The sequence below is a fragment of the Micromys minutus genome, assembly GCF_963924665.1.
Source record: "Micromys minutus genome assembly, chromosome: 1".
In the NCBI taxonomy this organism is placed as follows: domain Eukaryota; kingdom Metazoa; phylum Chordata; class Mammalia; order Rodentia; family Muridae; genus Micromys; species Micromys minutus.
Genome location: NC_137969.1, coordinates 195,605,250 through 195,624,900, shown reverse-complemented (window position 1 = coordinate 195,624,900; position 19,651 = coordinate 195,605,250).

Sequence of the window (19,651 nt, the reverse complement as noted above, 5' to 3'; positions counted from 1 at the left end):
TGGGTTATATAACTTAACAGACTCTGTATTGTATAGGGCTTACAAGGTAAAAATGAATTAATACAGATATCACACCAGTCCTTATTAAAGTTTTAGGTCCCTAAATACATTAACAAAAGCTTGTGTTCTTTAGAGATCAAAAATGTGCTACATAGGTAGGTAGATATATAATAGATAGATAAATGATAGATATTTAAAAATAAATAGATAATAAATGGATAGGTAGATGGGTGCTTGGATGAATGGATGGGTGGATGGATGGATAGATGGATGGATGGATGGATGGATGGATGGAGGGATGGACAGATGGAGGGATGGATGATAGAATGATAAACAGAAATTTGCTTGTAAAAGGATAGAATGAGCTATCTTAGAGAAAACTAAAATTGATATGGCACCTAGAAACAGGCATTATAAGCTTACTAGGGTAGAATTTACAAATCAAAGACTTATGAATGCAGTATATCCTCCTTACAAAAGAATTTGAACATTTGCGCTAAGCCCGAGATTGGTCACTTGTACAGCAGGTAACATTAGCCATGCCTTATAATTACACAGTTCTCCTTCCTCAGTCTGTTCCTATGTGGGGTCATCAGAAACAGTTTAGTATGCAAGCAAGACTCAAACTAGGTGCCTTGATTGGGCTTAGTAGATAGTAAGGAAATCAAAGATTTCTTTAAAACTTTGCTCTTAGGTATATACTTGATTATTATATCTCTTTTTTATGAATAATGAAAGTGATATAAAATTAGTTGAATAAAGCTGATTTCCCATAAGTAATGAATAAAGGGCTTGGAAAATGTCCTCCCTCAGACTCTAAGGTGCTTTATGTAGTGCCATTGCGCTTTGTCATGCTTTTCACAAACTATTTCTCTCATTTTGGAAGGAGATTTGAGTTCATTATTTGAAATTAAACTACAACCGCTAATATTTCCTATTTAAAAAACTTAAAATGCTCTGTCCCATTTGCTAACCTAAAAACGGCTATCCACATATGTTGAGTCATTTTGTACAATTACTTGCAAAAAGTGGATAGAGATAGGGAGGGAATGTGAATTTATGCATGCTAATGAAACCTTAAAATAAAATGTTTCCATGTGCAACTTCCAGTCTTGTTGGATAACTTTACTTGATTGAAAATTACTTGAGAAAGATGAAATCATAAATTACCTTAAATTTACTGAAAGCCTGTGAACCACCTATATTAAGTGTGAAGTTGATGAAGTATCAGCTTGAAGGAGAAAACATTTTTTTTTTTTTTTACTGCAGCACAGCTACATATCAGGTTCATTTTCTAAAAGGAGGCCAATGTATGAAAGTAGCACTGTGTCCAATACCGAGTAATATTGTGTGCGTGTACTCTGGTTATAATTGTCTCCCTTGCCATTCACAATGTCTGCTTGCTTAACTCCTATGCATGACTATTTATAGGCACTACATACTTTTAAAGTTACTATTACTGATTTGCTCATTTCATTCAACAAACATGGAACTTACCATATAAGCCATTGGTACTCAAATGACTGATAGAATGCGAATAATATTAATATAACATAAAGTAGTGACAAGGTCACATTTGACAGGAGAAGAAAATGAGCAAATGGAAGGTTAGTGAGAGGTTAGAATTAATCATCAGCATGTGCGGTTCTAAAAGGCATGTGGTGTTTTTAAAGATAAAATACTGTTATGTGTATGTTTGTGTGAGGTTAAACATGCTCACATGAGTGCAGATGCCTGTAGAAGGCATAAGAGAGAGTTCGTTAGCCTGAAGCTGAGGTTGTAAGCAGTTGGATGGTGAGCTGCCCAGTGTGGTGCTGAGAATAGAACTTGGATCTGTTGTAAAAGCAACCCTCACTCTGAAGCATGAAATCTTCACTTTAGACTCTTGAATGCGTATCTTTAAGCACTATATTTTTTCTTATAAAACTTACACTATTGTATCTTTTTTCTCTTCCTCTGAAATCAAACACACATGTGATTACAACAGGAAAGCTAAACATAATTGTAAAGGAAGAATATCTTTCGAGAACACACAAACACACACACACACACATACACACACACACACATCATATTCTCTATTTTTTCTAACTTCCTCCAGATTCACACTATCATCCACACCCAATTAACTTTGTATTAATGTGTGTTCTTGTTTTTGTTTTTAACCTATAGATTCTAATTTGTGCTGCTGTGGATACACTTTAGTTTGGATGACATACCAGGGTAACACGCTTAAAGAAACTGGATCAATGGGAGGAGAGGTCTTTGCTTCAATAAAATCTCATTTTCCTAGTGTAGGGTAATGCTGAGGTGCTGAGATTCAAGAGGGTGGTTGGGAGAGGGAGCACCTTTATGGAGGCAATGGGAGAGGAAGAGGAGATGGGATTGCAGGAAAGGGATAACATCTGAAATGTAAATGGAAAGAATATTTTTTTTTAAAAAAAAGCTGAAAAAAATAAACAAACTGGATCTCCCTCTTCCAGCATTTATCATTTGCCAATAACTCCATGTTGCAATTTTGTCTGGCTTCAGCTTGCACTGGTCTTATGAATGTTGACACAACCACTGTGAGGGCATATGTGCAACTGCCCAGGCGAGTATAGATATGCTGGTTCCATGTATTTTCCAGCTGCCTCAGGTTCTTCAACTGTCTCCACATCTCTCTCCACATCATTTCCACAATGATCACTGTCCCCTGGGAAAATGAAGTTCTGAAACAGAGGTCACATTTATTGTTCCTTTTTCTCTGAATCCTTTCCAGTTTAGGGTATCTTTATTAAATTACTGTTTTAGTTAGTTCCTGTCCATTAGAAATAAAGCCAGTATTATCTGGTTAGAGATTATCTCAACTAAGTAGTTCATTTTTCTGATTGTCCTGTAGGCATGTGTCCCATTTTCTTGACTGATGATTGATGTAGGAGAACCCAACCCTGTGTGGGCATTGCCACACTAAGGTTTTATAAGAAAGCATATGGAGAAAGCTCTAGATATCAATTTATTAATTTGCATTTCTCTATGGTCTCTGTTAACTTCTGCCTGGGTTTCTTTTGATAATTGACTGAAACCTATAACCCAGATAAAAAATTTTCCCCAAGTGTACTTTGGGTTGACCTTTTATTATAGCTGCAATGGCAACCACGAATATGTAAGACAATCACTATCTACTAAGAGAGAAACTTCTCTGATGACAGTTTAGATATGCCCTAGTAAGTGTTATAATGAGAATTCAGTATTAGATGTGATACTATGTCTTTTAGCAGAGTACAAGTAGTGATTGTGACCTAAAGCCTAAGATCTGTCTGCCCATAGGTTCTTAGCCCCTGATATAGTGAATAATGTGTGTTTCATCTTTTAAGTGGGACTTAAATTTAATCAAAATTGGTTACTTTCATAACATTCAGGCCCCTTTAGCACCAATAGCCTTTTCTTCCCTGGCTAGGTATTGTTATAGCTCATAAGGTTCACAGCTGACTAGAATTGATGATTATATTTTCTAACTGGAAGTATGAACAGTGACAGCTAACTCTGTGAAACTTATCTAGTAGGCATAAAGGTTCTGGATCAGTATCAGCTTTGTTTCACCACATTTTATGGTTCCAATATATTATGTGTTCAGTAATTCTGATAAATTCTAGGAGGTCAACAGAAGCATCGGTAATAACTTGTTTTGAGTGAGGTCTATGTGTTATACTCGGCAACAACATCAAAAGAAGTAATTCTTTCCTTCCACATGGCTTTTTACTCACTATGGTGTTATGCTTAGTAGGCTTTATTATCCTGTATGTAATAACTCCTTTAAAATTCTTTGTTGTTGTTGTTGGTGGTGGTGGTGGTGGTGGTAGTGATGGTAGCGGTGGTGGTGGTGGTGGTGGTAGTGTTGTTGTTGGTGGTGGTGTTGGTAGTGTTGTTGTTGTTGTTGGCGGTGGTGGTGGTAGTGTTGTTGTTGTTGTTGTTGTTGTTGTTGGTGGTGGTGGTGGTGGTGGTAGTGGTGGTGGTGGTAGTGATGGTGATGTTGATGGTGGTAGTGGTGGTGGTGGTTGTGGTGGTGGTGGTGTTGGTAGTATTGTTGTTGTTGTTGTTGTTGTTGTTGTTGTTGTTGTTGGTGGTGGTGGTGGTGGTGGTGTGTGTGTGTGTGTGTGTGTGTGTGTGTGTGTGTCTTAGGAAGCTTATACAGTAGACTTATACAGAGTTAGTTGCTCCTCTTTATACCCCTTCTTCTTTAACATCTCCTATTCCATTTAAGATTTCCTGTTCTGTTATTCCCTCTTACTCACTACTTCAGCTAAAATTTTTGATTTTATGAAAATTACTTAAAGATACAAAAAACACTATTTAAAAATATTTATTTTATCACATTTTTCCCTAAAATATCTGATATGTGTTGCAAGTAAGCTAATTACTGTAGAATGTGACATTCTAGATATGATAAAATTATCAAAGATGTGTGATTCAGCTATAGCAATACAAATTAAGTGAAATTGGAAACAAATAGTTAACACAGAGAAAGGTTATTTTAAGAAAAGATGTAAATATGATGTTGTTAATTTATATTGGTAAAATTCACTTATTATGCATAAAGGTTCATGTTGTTATAGAATTATCTATACCTCTCATAAACACATACATGATCTATCTAAGCTACAAGTTCAATAATCAAATAGATAATTTGCCTACTACCCACCCAAAGAATATGTTTTCTAACATTATTTCTGATATCACCCACATGCTTCTTTGAAATGCATGCTAGATTCTTTTATTAACAATGTAGTTTTCTCACAAAACGTTTTTCACATATAAAATTAGCGGTAATGGATTCAGAGTCTTATGTACCAAAAACTAAAATCTACAAAAGGTTTAGCTGACTGCCCAACTGCAAGCTGTACAAACACTATAACAAGGGACATGCCAAAGTAAACAGGAGGAAGCCTATGAGGACTTAACCCTACTTAAGAAGTATAGGCAACTGTGGAAAAGAGGAAGCAGGTATCCTTCTTGGGGAAGATCACACAGATTAGTAGCTCAATGCCAAGTCGTCAGCTCTTGAACAACTTATATACAAGTAACATAATGAAGACTGGGTAGTTTATATTTAGAAATACATATGTATATACATATATGCATACAAAAGCAATTACCAGAAAAGGAGGTCATGGATTTAAAAAAGAGTGGGCAGGGCATAAAGGATGGTTTGGAGGAAGAAAATGGTATGAAGAAAAGTAATTATATTATAATCTCAAAATTAGAGAGCAACCAAATGATTGAACTGAAAAATCATAAAAAAGCAAAGATTATTCATGCCTGAAAGCTTTTATTTCAAAGGAAGAAGTTATTTCAAAGTACCAACCCTTAGACACTTTTGCAAATCACTGTGGCAAGTGTGCTTTACATCTGAAGCATCCTTTGACATTAATTTAATATGATTAATTTACTAAAACAAATATAAAAGGAGTGTGTATCTGTTTGGACATCCCAGTCTGGGATTCTCTGACTTTTTTCTAACTGATTCTGAGGTTTTATCTCCCAGTGTATATATGCAGGAACATATATCTGCTCCTATGGGATAGTGACAGCTCACTGTCATTAGAGATAACACACATATTTGTGTAGCTAAACAGAGATATTGACATAATGTTCCAACAGAAAACCTTAGGTTCAGCTTTGACCCATTAGCTCCACATTTATTCATACTTGTGGCAACACTTGTATTCCCAGGCATAAGCCAGGCATATTGTTTTATGTTTTTTCCAATTATTTGTAATTTTTTATTTGGAAAACATCAAATTATTTATTTTCATGACTATGTCTTAGAGAGAAATGGATTTGAAGTTTAAGAAAATGATTTGCAGATTGTTTCAATCTGTCTAAACTTAGCTCTAAAATTGATTGAGCTTTACAGAAAAGTTGGAAAGATTGTACAGAAAGCTTATATATGTCCTCCACTCAGCTGTTTCTATTACGAACATCTTACATCAGTGAACCAACAATGTTAAACAAGCATTAACTGAAATCATTGTAGTTTCTTAAATGTCACCTTGTGCTTTCCTGTGTTGCAGGTTTCTCACATTTAATTACCATAGATCGTTTTCTTACTTTTACAAAAATACATTTTAATTAAAATGTATTGCCCTTGCCTTTACTCATTTCATTCTCTTCTCGGTCTTTCCCCTATCTTTCCCACAGTCCCTAGTCTTGAATTGGTAGCCACTTATTCTTTCATTATTATTGACATGCACACACACACACACACACACACACACACACACACACACAAATGTGTGTGTGTCTGTGGCTCAGTCTGTTCTTGTTGTTTATGTGTATATGATTTCAGAACTGATCACTCTGCACTGGATAAACATTAAGGAATCAATCCCCAGGAATGACTAATTGCCCTTTTTCAAGCAGTCATTAATTGCCTATAGTTGTTTGACCCTTGGCATAATCCCATAGAGATTTTCTTCTTGCATAAAGGCATGTCTATTTATATTACCATTCTCTTGTTTTGATTTTAGAGCCATTTCCAAGAGAAATTGTTTTTCACCCAACTTCTGTTCTTCTGTGGTATTCCTTTAACCATAAATAGGGAGTTGTGATCTAGGTGAATCCACTGGGGCCATGTTCCTCATGATCTGTTGATCTCTGTATCATGTCAGTTTTTTTCTTGATAACTTTTATTATAAAGAGAAACATAGGCGCTCAGGTCATCTGCCACCAGGAACAGCTGAGATCCAGGTACACAGGCCTGGTGAGACTGTGCTGCAAGGAGCTGGGGCACAGAGTGGTCTGGGTCAAGCATCCGGGAAGCACCTCCTCCCCCACTCCACCCCCACTGCCATTGATTCAGGGGAGCAGGAACTCTGCTGTAGGGTGTCAGTTTCCACCAGGCAGGCCCATGCATGCAGAACAGGCGCCCAGGCCATCTGCCACCAGGAACAGCAGAGATCCAGGGACACATGCCTGGTGAGACTGCACTGTGAGTAGCCGAGTAGCTGGGGCGCAAAGAGGTCTGGGCCAAGCACTGGAAAGTGTGCTCCCCCATTGGTTCAGGGGAGTAGGAACACAGGAGAGAAAAGAACCAATCACTGACAACAAGACCACATATAATCACAGACAACAAGATAGCAAGAGGAAAGCAAAAGAACTTACCCCAGGAAAACCAAGACAACCTGAAACATCTGAACCCAGCTCTCCATCACAGCAAACAGCGGAATGCAAAACATTCCAGAAAAAGAAGGCTCAGACCCAAAATCATACCTCAAGATGATGATAGAGATCCTTAAACAAGAACGGGAGGAAAAGCATATAGAAATACAAACTTTTAAAGAGGAAACAAGAAAAACATTCAAAGAAATCAAAGAACTAGAGGAAAATAGAACCAAAGAGATGAAGGAATTGAAGAAGGAATTAAAAATGAAAATGGAAACAATAAAGTAAACATGAAAAGAGACAACCCTGGGGGTAGAAAACCTAAAAAAGAAATCAGGAGTCACAGATGCAAGCATCTAAAACAGACCCCAAGACAAGGAAGAGAGAATCTCAGGTGCTGAAGGCAACATGGAAAACATAGATGAAACTGTCAGAGGAGATGCAAAAGCAAAAAGCTCCTAACCCCAAATGTCCAGGAGATACAGGACACAAGGAGAAGACCAAACCTAAGGATAATAGGAATAAGAGAGGGCAAAGAATATCAACTAAGAGGCATAGTAAATATCTTAAACAAAATTGTGGAAGAAAACTTCCCTACCCTTAATAATGAGATGACCATGAGCATAAAACAAACCTACAGAATTCCAAATAGTGTGGACCAGAAAAGTAATTCCTCCAGACACATAATAGTCAAAACGCCAAGTGCCCAATGCAAAGAAAAAATACTAAAAGCAGTAAGGGAAAAAGGTCATGTAACATATAGAAGCAGATCAATCAGAATCACACCAGATTTCTCAGCAGCGATATGAAAGCTAGAAGATTCTGGACAGACATCATGCAGACCCTGAGAGAACATAAGTGCCAGCCCAAGCTGCTATACCCAGCAAAACTATCAATCACCATAGATGGAGAGACCAAGATATTCCAAGACAAAACTAAATTTACACAATATCTGACCCAAAACCCAGCACTACGACAAATTATAGGTGGAAAACCCAGTACAAGGAAGGAAACTACATCCTAGTAAACACAAGAAAATACCTAAGAAAGAAAACCAAAAGAAGAAAGACAGACAGGCACAATTTTACCTCTAAAAGCAAAAATAGCAGGAAACAGCAACCACTATACCTTAATATCTGTTAACATAAATAAACTCAATTACCCAATAAAAAGACATAGGCTATCAGAAAAGATACATAAACAGAATCCAGCATTTTGTTGAATACAGGAAACTCATCTCAGAGACAAAGATAGATGCTATCTCAGAGTTAAACTTTGGATAATATCGTTCCAAGCAAACAGCCCCAAGAAACAAGCGGGAGTGGCCATTCTAATATCTAATATCAAATAAAATAGATTTTCAACCAAAAATTATCAAAAATGATAAGGAAGGACTCTTTTTTACTCATTACACAGTAAATTTGGCAGTAGGGACTTTCATTCCTTAGCATATATGTTCCAAATACAAGAGCACACATATTCATAAAAGAAACTCTACTAAAGATAAAAAATACATTATACCCCACACAATAATAGTGGGAGATGTCAACACCCCACTCTCATCAATGGACAGATGATGGAAACAGAAACTGAACAAGAACACAGTGAAACAAGCAGAGGTTATGAACAAATTGGAATTAATAGACATCTACAGAACATATCATTCTAAAACAAAAGAATACACCTTCTTCTCAGCACCTCATGGCACCTTCTCCAAAATTGACCATATAATCTGTCACAAAAGAAGCCTCAATAGATGTGAGAAGACTGATATACTCCCATTCATCCTATCAGTGATTATGGTCTAAGGCTGGTCTTTAATAACAACAAAGAAAACAAAAAGCCCATATACACATGGAAACTACACAATGCTCTATTAAATGATAACATGGTCAATAAAGAAATAAAGAAATAAAATAAGGATTTTCTAGAATTAAATGAAAACAAAAACACAACATACCCAAACCTATGGGATGCAATGAAAGCAGTACTAAGAGGAAAAATCATAGCTCTGACTGCTTCAAAAAAAAAAAAAAAAAAAAAAAAAAAAAAAAAAAACAAAAAACTGGAGAGAGTATACATTAGCAACTTAACATCACATTTGAAAGCTCTAAAACAAAACGAAGCAGATACATGTAAGAGGAGTAGATGATGAAACTCAGAGCAGAAATTGACCAAATAGAAACAAAAAAAACCATCGAAAGAATCAACAAATCAAAAAGCTGTTTTTTTTTTTTTTTTTTTTTTTTTTTTTTGAGAAAACTAACAAGATTGACAAACACTTAGCCAGACTAGCTAGAGGACAAAGCGAGAATATCCAAATTAACAAAATCAGAAATGAAAATGGAGACATAACAACTGAAACTGAGGAAATTCAAGAAATCATCAGATCCTACTACAAAAGCCTATACTCAAAAAATCTGGAAAATCTGAAGGAAATGGATGAATTCCTAGACAGATACCAGGTACTAAAGCTCAACCAGGACCAAGTAAACCATCTAAATAATCCCATGACACCTAAAGAAATAGAAGCAGTCATCAAAAGCATCCCAAACAAAAAAGCCCAGGTCCAGATGGGTTAAGTGCAGAATTTTATCAGTAATGTATTGACAACCTAATACCAATATTCTCCAAACTGTTCCACAAAATAGAGTCAGATGGAACACTACCTGGCTCATTTTTAAGACCACAATAACCCTCATTCGTAAGCTTACAAGGAAAGAGAACTTCAGACCAATCTTACTTATGAACATTGATGCAAAAGTACTCAACAAAATCCTTGCAAACCGAATTCAAGAACACATCAAAATGATCATTTACCATGATCAAGTAGGCTTCATCCCTGGGATGCAGAAATGGTTTAATATACTGAAATCCATCAATGTAATCCACCATATAAACAAACTCAAAGAAAAAACTTATGTCCATCTCACTAGATGCTGAGAGGACATTTGACAAAATTCAACACCCCTTCATGTTAAAAGTCTTGGAAAGAACAGGAATCAAAGGCCCATACCTAAACATAATAAAAGCAATATGCAGCAAACCAATAGCCAACAGCAGACTTAGTGGTGAAAAACTTGAAGCACTCACACTAAAGTCAGGGACTCAACAAGGCTGACCACTCTCCCCCTACCTACTCAATATAGTACTGGAATTACTCGCCGGAGCAATTATAGAGCAAAAGGAAATCAAAGGGATACAAATTGGAAAGGAAGAAGTAAAAACATCACTGTTTGCAGGTGACATGATAGTGTTTATAAGTGACCCCAAAAATTTCATCAGAAACTTCTACAGCTGATAAACAAGTTCTGCAAAGTGCCTGGATATAAAATTAACATCATACAAATCAGTAGCGTTCCTCTACTCAAAGGACAAACATGAGGAGAAAGAAATTAGGGAAAAGATACCCTTCATAATAGTCACAAACAATATGAAATATCTAGGTGTGGTTCTAACTAAGCAAGTGAAGAAGCTTTATGACAAGAACTTCAAATCTCTAAAGAAGGAAATTGAGGAAAATCTCAGAAAATAAAAAGACCTCCTATGCTCCTGGATTGGAAGGATCAACATTCTAAAAATGGCCATCTTACCAAAAGCAATCTACACATTCAATGCAATCCCCATCAAAATTCCAACCCAATTTTTCATAGAGTTGGAGAGAATAATGTGCAGTTTCATCTTCAATAAAAAAAGACCTAGAATAGCAAAATCCATCCTCAACAACAAGAAAACATCTGCGGGAATCACTATCCTGAACTCAGGCTATATTACAAGGCAGTTGTGGTAAAAACTGTATAGTACTGGTACAGAGATAGGCAAGTGGATCAATGGAATAGAATAGAAGATCCAGAAATGAGCCCTCATGTATATGGTCACTTGATTTTTGACAAAGGAGCTGTAAACATTCAATGGAAAAAGAACAGCCTCTTCAAAAAATGGTGTTGTTTCAAATGGTACTCGGCATGCAGAAGAATGAAAATAGACCCTTTCTTATCTCTTTGTACAAAGCTCAAGTGCAAGTGGATCAAAGAACTCCACATTAAACCAGATACACTGAAACTATTAGATGAGAAAGTAGGGAAAACCTTAGAACACATAGGCACAGGAGAAAATTTTCTGAACAAAACACCAATGGCTCATGCTCTAAGGTCAAAGATTAACAAATGGAACTTAATGAGATTGCAAAGTTTCTGTAAGGTTAAGGACATTGTCAAGAAAATAAAATGGCAGCCAACAAAATGGGAAAAGAACTTTACCAACTCCACATCAGATAGAGGCCTAATATCCAAGCTATACAAAGAACTCAATAAGTTAGACTGCAGAGAATCAAACAACCCTATTAAAAATGGGGTACAGAGCTAAACAAAAAGTTCTCAATTGAAGAATATCGAATGGTTGAGAAGCATCTAAGGAAGTTCTCAACCTCATTAGCCATTAGGGAAATGCAAATCAAATCAACCCTGAGATTCCACCTCACACTGACCAGAATGGTTAAGATCAAAAACTCAAATGAGAGCAGATGCTGGTGATGATGTTAAGAAAGAAGAACACTTCTCCACTTTTGGTGGGGTTGTAAACTGGTACCACCACTCTTTAAATTAGTCTGGCAAGTCATCAGAAAATTGGACATAAAAATACCTGAAGACCCAGTTATTCCACTTCTGGGCATATACCCCAGAGATACTCCAACATACAACAAAGGCACATGTACCACAATGTTCATAGCAGGTCTATTTATTATACCCAGAAGGTGAAAAAAACCCAGATGTCCTTCAGTAGATGAATGGATACAAAAATTGTGGTACATTTACACAATGGAATACTGCTCAGCTATCAGGAACAATGACCTTACAAAATTCTTAAGAAAAAGGATGCATCTAGAGAATATAATCCTGAGTGAGATAACACAGTCACAAAAGAACAGACATAATATGCAGTCACTGATAATTGGATACTAACCCCAGAATGCTCTGAACACCCCAGAAAACAACTCACAGGCTAAATGAAGTTCAAGAAAAAACAAAGGACAAAAACAAGAAAATGAAAAACCATTATGCTTAATCTATACACACCAAGAAATCTTTGATGAAATTCAGGTTACATTTTGTTTTACATGTTCTTTATGCTCATTGTAACTAGTAAGGCCTTAATGCATACTATCAAACCTTTAAAAATCAAGTACTAATAAAAATGTATTCTTATACTTTTGTGCAAAAATGCTTAATATCTGTAAATTTATCTTTTTTTTTAAAGTAAAGTTGTTCAATTTAGAAAAAGAGAGAATCATAATTGAGGATGTGTAGTAGTTTTATCAGTCCTGTCAATAAGAATAAGAATAACATTGTGAATGAAGTTGGGATTCATTCTGGGCTAACATAGTGGTAGTCATAGACTATGTTTTAAAATCAATGACCATACAGAGTCTCTAGGTTTCTCTTGCCACACATAAATGGCCTCTTGCTCAATGGTTCCTAAATACAATTTGGCAGCTGTTGGTTACCACACACATGTGAGTGTCACTAATATACTTTTCAGATGCCACTTATTGGATATTTATGGATATTTTGTTATGCTGGCAATTTTGTGGTTTATAGATTTCTCATCTGACCTGAATAAGGAATCAATAATCCACAAAGACTGAGAGTCAACCACAGTCTACAGTAATTGTCTATATTGTTTTGGGAGTTACTCAAACTATACTTACTAATCATTCAGAAGGAGATTTCTCATTCTTGGCATTGGAATGTTTTGTTTGTATATGGTTCTTTTAGAGAACATTGCCAGCCCATTACAGGTTATAAAAATTATACAATTAAATTCACTGTGTATAATTTTTGGTAAATATAAAATTGTATGATTCCTCAAGGCTTCATTAAGCAGCCTGGGTATCATTTGTCTATGTTTCCTCCTTTTTCCATGGTATTGTTCTCCCTTCCTGACCCTCCCATCCCCAGTTGGAGCTCCCTCGCCATTCTTCCTTACCACTTCATATCATCTGTATTGTGATATTCCTTTCTTGAGTCCTCCAGATGGCCTTTTCATAGTTTCTTGCTTTCTACAATTACTCCATGCTCTATATTTCCATTTGAAGGTTTGAATCTAGGAACGAGACATAAAAAAAAAAAAACTAAAAAAAAAAAAAAAATCACATGGTGTTTGTCATTCTGAATCTGGGATACCTCACTCCATATAATGTTTTTTTTCCATATATTTACCTAAAAACATCATAGTCTGTAAACGCCCTTTAACTATGAAAATCTATCAGAGTCTCATTTTTTGGTTGCCAGAACATTTTATAGAGTGCTGGTAGGTAATTTGTAGAATATTTTTAACATCATTTTTCATGGATGACTTTAACATGACTAAATGGTTCATAAAATTTCAACATGGAGACCACAAAGAAAAATTTATGTTATTATATTAAACGAAGAGTGCACTTTGCCAACATGATTTGTCAACAACAACAACAACAACAACAACAATAATAATTTTGTTGATCTAAGTTATACAGATATCAGGCCTCTGCATTACAAAAACAGGTGATTTATGAAATGTCATCGTGAACAACTGGAACTCAGGGTGTAGAAGTCATTTCTGTCCTTCATCCTGAAGGTGACAAATCTTGAACTCATATTCACAGATTTAGTGCTGGGTTTTACCTGATGAGTCATGTTGCCAGGCCAGCACAATACTTTATTTGGTTCCTCCGTCATATTGAGGAGGAGTCAACGATGTAGTTTGTTTTGAACATTATTTTTTCTTTTAGTCAAATACACACACAAACACACATACTCTAGAGCCTCGTGTGCACATTCTTACAAATGAATATTTTTCCTTTGGAGTAATGTTTCTTTTAATGTTGCATGATTTTAGAAAATAAGGCACTAATATGTTTACAGCCATCCCAGGAGTGACATTAATTTTAGAACTCTGCAGCTGACAAAAGCAGAAAATCATGTAAGATAAGCTTGTATATCCTTGCTTCCTCCACATGGTATATTTACACTAAGTTGGAACTAATGCTTCTCATCCTAAGCCATCAACAAATGAATTATTCCTTCTCACAGTTCATCAGTGAGAAACTTAGCTGCTCCCACCCATCACCTGTTTACTTAATCATTTAGTTCGGTATCCAATTGATGTTGTTTCAGAAATGTTAACTGGTATCTATACAGAAAATACAGATTATGATCTAGGGCAAATGACACATGAATATTTCCTTGTACTTTTAGTTACAGGCTTTACTCTGTTATGTAGGCCAGCATTTCTTAGCTCCTATTACACTTGTAATGTTTAGTTTTTATCACATCACATTCATTCCTGTGAAATTTATTTCTCCATTTATGAAATTTGCATATATTACATTTCAGTTGCTGGTTAGTAAAGTTCTAAAGACTTTAACAAAGGCATGAGCAACAACACATCCTCATCACAGTAGTGAATGGCATTTTTTGTCCTAAACATCTCTTGTCCTTTACCTATTCAATTCCCTTTAGTTCACAAAAGCAAATTACACATTTCACTCTTCTTTAATATAACATACAAATTTTCTCTTCAAATGTTTGATAATTAAAATTGACTATAAAGCACATGGGAGTAAACAACCTAGCATATTTTAAAGGCAGGCTAACATTATAGATAACGTTTTTGTGGCTGTGTTGCCATTTATATTTCTCTTTTAGTGGCCAGCAGAACAACTTCATTTACAAAAGACTATAGATGTAGGCAGGAGTGTTCTATGTAGGCATAAGCTGGACATCTCCATATTCAATGAACTGCATAAATGTTGTCTTCAGCATTGAGATCTTGTTGTCAGTTTTTGGACAGCATGTTGTCTTGGCTCCAGCATGAGTTGGGGAGAGATTATCATGGGACCTCTTTGGCCAACAACTCAATGGGATACAACTCAATCCCAGTATTATACATTGTTGATTACATGAGGTGGCCAGTTGGGCCTCTGTCTCCTTCATTATTTGGAAACTTCATTAGGATTTAGCTCCCCCCCCCCCATACTATACTAGGTGTTCCTCAAGTGGCACTCAATTCTTGCTATCACTCTCCCTAAATCCCATCACCCCCATCCTTTCATTTCCATCCCCATGACTGCCTGCAGTGCATTCAAAACAGATATTTCATTTCTGCCTTACATGGTGATCCATGTTTCTTTCTCCAGTCCCTACTTCATCTCTCAGTGTCTATGCTCTGCAGCATGCTTATCAATTATTTTATGGGTAATTACATTAATTAAGAAAACACATTCTGCAGTTCTCTTTATGTATCTGGGTTACCTCAGTCAAAATTATTTCTCTAGTTCAATCCTTTGCCTGCAAATTTCAAAGTGCCATTTTTAGCAGCTAGGAAATACTTCAGTGTACAAATGTACAACATTTTCTTTATCCATTTTTTATGCTGAGAAATCTCCAGATTGCTTTATGTTTCTGGCTATTATAAGAAGAAGAGTGTTTTCTTACTGGCTTGCTACTCACAGCTTGCTAGCCTTCTTTATTAAGAAGCCTAGGATGACCAGTATAGGGCAAGCACCATGCTCAAAGGGCTGGCCAATGCCCTGTTAATTATAAAATAATAAAATACCCTGAAAACATGCTTATAGTTCAATCTTATGGAGAAATTTTCTCAATTGAGGTTACTTCCTCTCAGCTGACTCTAGCTTGTCAATTTGATATGAAGCTAGCCAGCACAGCTGGTATGAGCATTTAAGTATAACATTGACCAAAACTATTATTCACAACATAAAAACCTGTAATACGCAATTGAATATCAAAGTAAAGCAAAAAAATGAGAATGAAAGGCCCAAATTTCTCAATTGTAGGCTGCTACAAAATAACAAAATAATAATGATAATAATAATAATAATAATAATAATAATAATAATAATAATACTTAAAGATGGAGAGAATTAGGCTACAGTTACAATCAGATTAAAGCAAAACTGAAGTCTAACAGTAAAATTAGTTCAGCATATGTTGTTTTGATCTTTTGAGGTCCAAAGATTTTAGGAAACTCTTCTTCTTTGGTTTTGTCATCTACAGCAGACCGAGTTTGCCTTGTAGACTTAGGCCAGCTCCAGTCCATACCTGTTGGTGTTCTAAGAGACCATCCTATAGTCCCAGCCTAAAAAAATATACTGAAATTTACACTGCAATTAAGGCTACAGCTTTACCAACAGCCTCCTGGCCTCACTTCAGGGACCTAAATGATGTTAAATCCTAAGTACTCTCTATGATCCCCTACTGACTTGAAAGATGGTATTATATGGGAGATTTTATAAATTACTAATCATGCTACCAGCTTGAGATTTGCCCTTTGCCACCTTTGTGTTGCAGTAAATATTAAAAAGTGGAAAGGACTTATCTCTTTATCGGCCCTACAGTCTAACTCTGTGGGTGCCGCTTCTTTTATGAAGCCAGCACACAGACTCTGTTGCTCAGTCCAGTTGTCCCCAAGGTCTCACTCCATCCACTCTCTTCCCTGATGGTTTACTCCACTTGCCCTACTGCCTCCATCCTGGGTATTTCTTTAACCCGAACCCCAACACAAACACAACTCTAAGGCCATATAGCTTTTCATACAACTTTATATATCAAACTCTCAATTCACAAACCTTCTAAACAATAAGATTACATCAAATAGACAAAGATACAAACTGCCCTTCTATAGGAGAAACACTACTTATAAAATTCTTAAAATGTTCATAGCTACTTAACACCAGTTAAGTCCACCTGGATCTAATTCATCTTTCTTGACCTCCGTCTTGGAATTCCCTCCTCCTCCTCCTTGTCCTCCTCTGTCCTCTGTCCTCTGACCCTCTCTCTCCACCTTCCTTACCCTGCCCAATAACTGGCTCTCACCTTTATTTTACTAATGAAAATGGGAATGTTCTGATAAAGTCCTGAGTATAAAACTAGGCAGCATTTCTTGGGGAAGTGGAGTTAACATTAAAATATGAATGGTTATAGGACCATCTACACATCTGGACCACAGTTTATGTATGGTAATTCTGGAATAATTATTTCCAATTGTCTCAATAATGCTGGTAAATATTTTATTATATAAAAGGATATATAGACTTATATTATACTTCTTAATTTTGTTCAACTATCTCATGTCTAATTTGGAATGAATTTCTGATTGCTCTTACAGAATTCTGCATTATATTGTATATTGTACCTTATATAAACTGACAAGGTTGATTTCTAGTAGTCACCAATGTACTTGATCATATTCTTTTTTAAGAAGGAAGGGTTTTTTTTGTTTGTTTGTTTTTGTTTTTTGGCTCATAGTTCAGTGGTGCAGTGTATTCTGGCAGCAAGAGCTTGAAAGAACTAGTAATGCTGCATTCTAGGTCAGAAATGATTTCAGAGTGAACAATGAGTATTTATACCTAAGTCTTTTCCTTCAATACATTAAATAATTTATGAAAATGAACTGTTTCTTTATATCATGTCCCTTTATTCTCTTGTTTCCAATTCCTTCCAAAGTATCCTTGTTCAAAAATTAATATTCTAGTTTACTTTTGCTATCTATATGAATTAATGCTTAAATATAACCTGCTGAGTCCATTTAGGGTGTATATGTATGGGTTTTTGTGGTGAAACTTCTGTTCTGGACAACTCATGGGAATCATCATTGGGAAAGACTGAAATAACCTCTACCGCAGCTATTAATTATCTGTAGCTCTTTATGGAGCTACTTTGTGATATTCATTCCACTGTGTTGGCATGTCAAATAATGATGTTATTGCTTGAGTCTTGTTTAGAGAAACATGTTGTTGAGATTTTATGAGTGTAGCTTTCCTATTATGTAGAAGACATATTTTCATAGTGGTTTTCTGGCTTGTACCATCTCTCCATATCCACTTCTGTGATGTTTTTAAAGCCTTAGGGGTAAGAATAATATTGTAAATGTATAAATTGGGATTGGGCAATTCCACAATTAAAAACCGAATATTCTCCATTCGAATGTTATCAAAATGGTCCTGCTAAACTCTGCTTCCTTCAAAAGAGTCATAGCTAAGAGTAAATTGTCTTCCTCTTTTTCTGCATTCCCATTTACTATGACTACCACAGCTCTTTCAGCTCTATGCACTCAATGGCTCTTAAAACACAAGGGTCCAAAATCCTCTCCAAAACATCATTTCTATGACTGCAATACCCCATGATTGACGTTGTATTTTATTCTGGTCGTTATGATAAAATACTGAACAAAAGCAAATCAGGGAGGAAAGGTTTTATTTCATCTTATAGTTTAAATTAATCATGAAGGGAATTCAGAGCAGCAGAAAAAGCAAGAACAGAAGCAGTAACAATAAAGTAAAGCTGCCTACTGGCTTTCCCTCCATGGCTTGCTCAACCTGCTTTCTAAGACAACCATGTACCATGACCTGTGTCAGTGCTCCTTCCTCATTCACTAAGTCAGAAATGCTCCACAGAGTTGCATATAATCCAATCTGTTGATCACTTTTTTCAACTGAAGATCTATCTTTGCAGATGACTCTAGCTTGTGTTGGGTTGACAAATTAAAACCAAACCAAATGAAAACAAAACAAAAACCTAGCCAGCACACTAATAATTCAAGGTGTTGTACCAACTAATTTTCTGTAAGTCCTTTCTATGGCATTCACACAATGAAGAGATCACTAACAATGAATTGTTTAAAATATATTTAAGTGACACTTGCCAAAATGTATACATATGTATGCATGTATTTTCAAACCTATTAACTTTTAGCTGATGCCAAGCTAAAATATTCTTATTGTGTAACATATAAACTACCAGATGGTTGGTCATTGGACCTCCTTTTTTTCAGTCTTTTGTCCATTTTTGTCCCTGCAGTTTTTTTAGACACTAACAATTCTTTATCAGGATTTTGACTGTGGGTTAATAACCTCATTCCTCCAATTGAGGCCCTGTCTATCTCCTGGAGGTGGACTCTTCCTTTCCCCAATGCTGGACATTTTGGCTAAGGTCACCTCCAACGAGTCCTGAGAGTTTCTCAACTCCTGCATCTTTGGTACTCTCTAGAAGCCCCCCTCTCACTTTCAAAGGCTGCTTATTTCCACTTATTCTATTGGGCCTCTGGCCTTCTTTCATGTCCCCATCCCCCATATCTGACCCTATTCCCCCTTTTCCCTTCCTCCTCCCTTCTCAGGTCTCCTCTCCCTCTGCTTCCTGTTATTATTATTTTCACCTCTAACTGGTGTTGAAGCCTCCTAACTTCAGCATTTCTACGTGTTACACTCTTTGTGCTCTGTAGATTGTATCTTAGGTATTCTATACTTTTTGGCTAATATCCACATACGATCAAGAATTTATTATTAGTTAAGGTAGAGAGCTATATTAAGACAATTTTTTCTCCTTTAGAAATACCCTGATGTCCTTCTAATGAAAACCAATGCTATGAATAAATAGTTGGCTTCAGCACTGGAAGAAATCCTTTCGTTCTAGAGGTCTTTCTTCCTGTCTTTTAATAATGTGTAGGAATATGC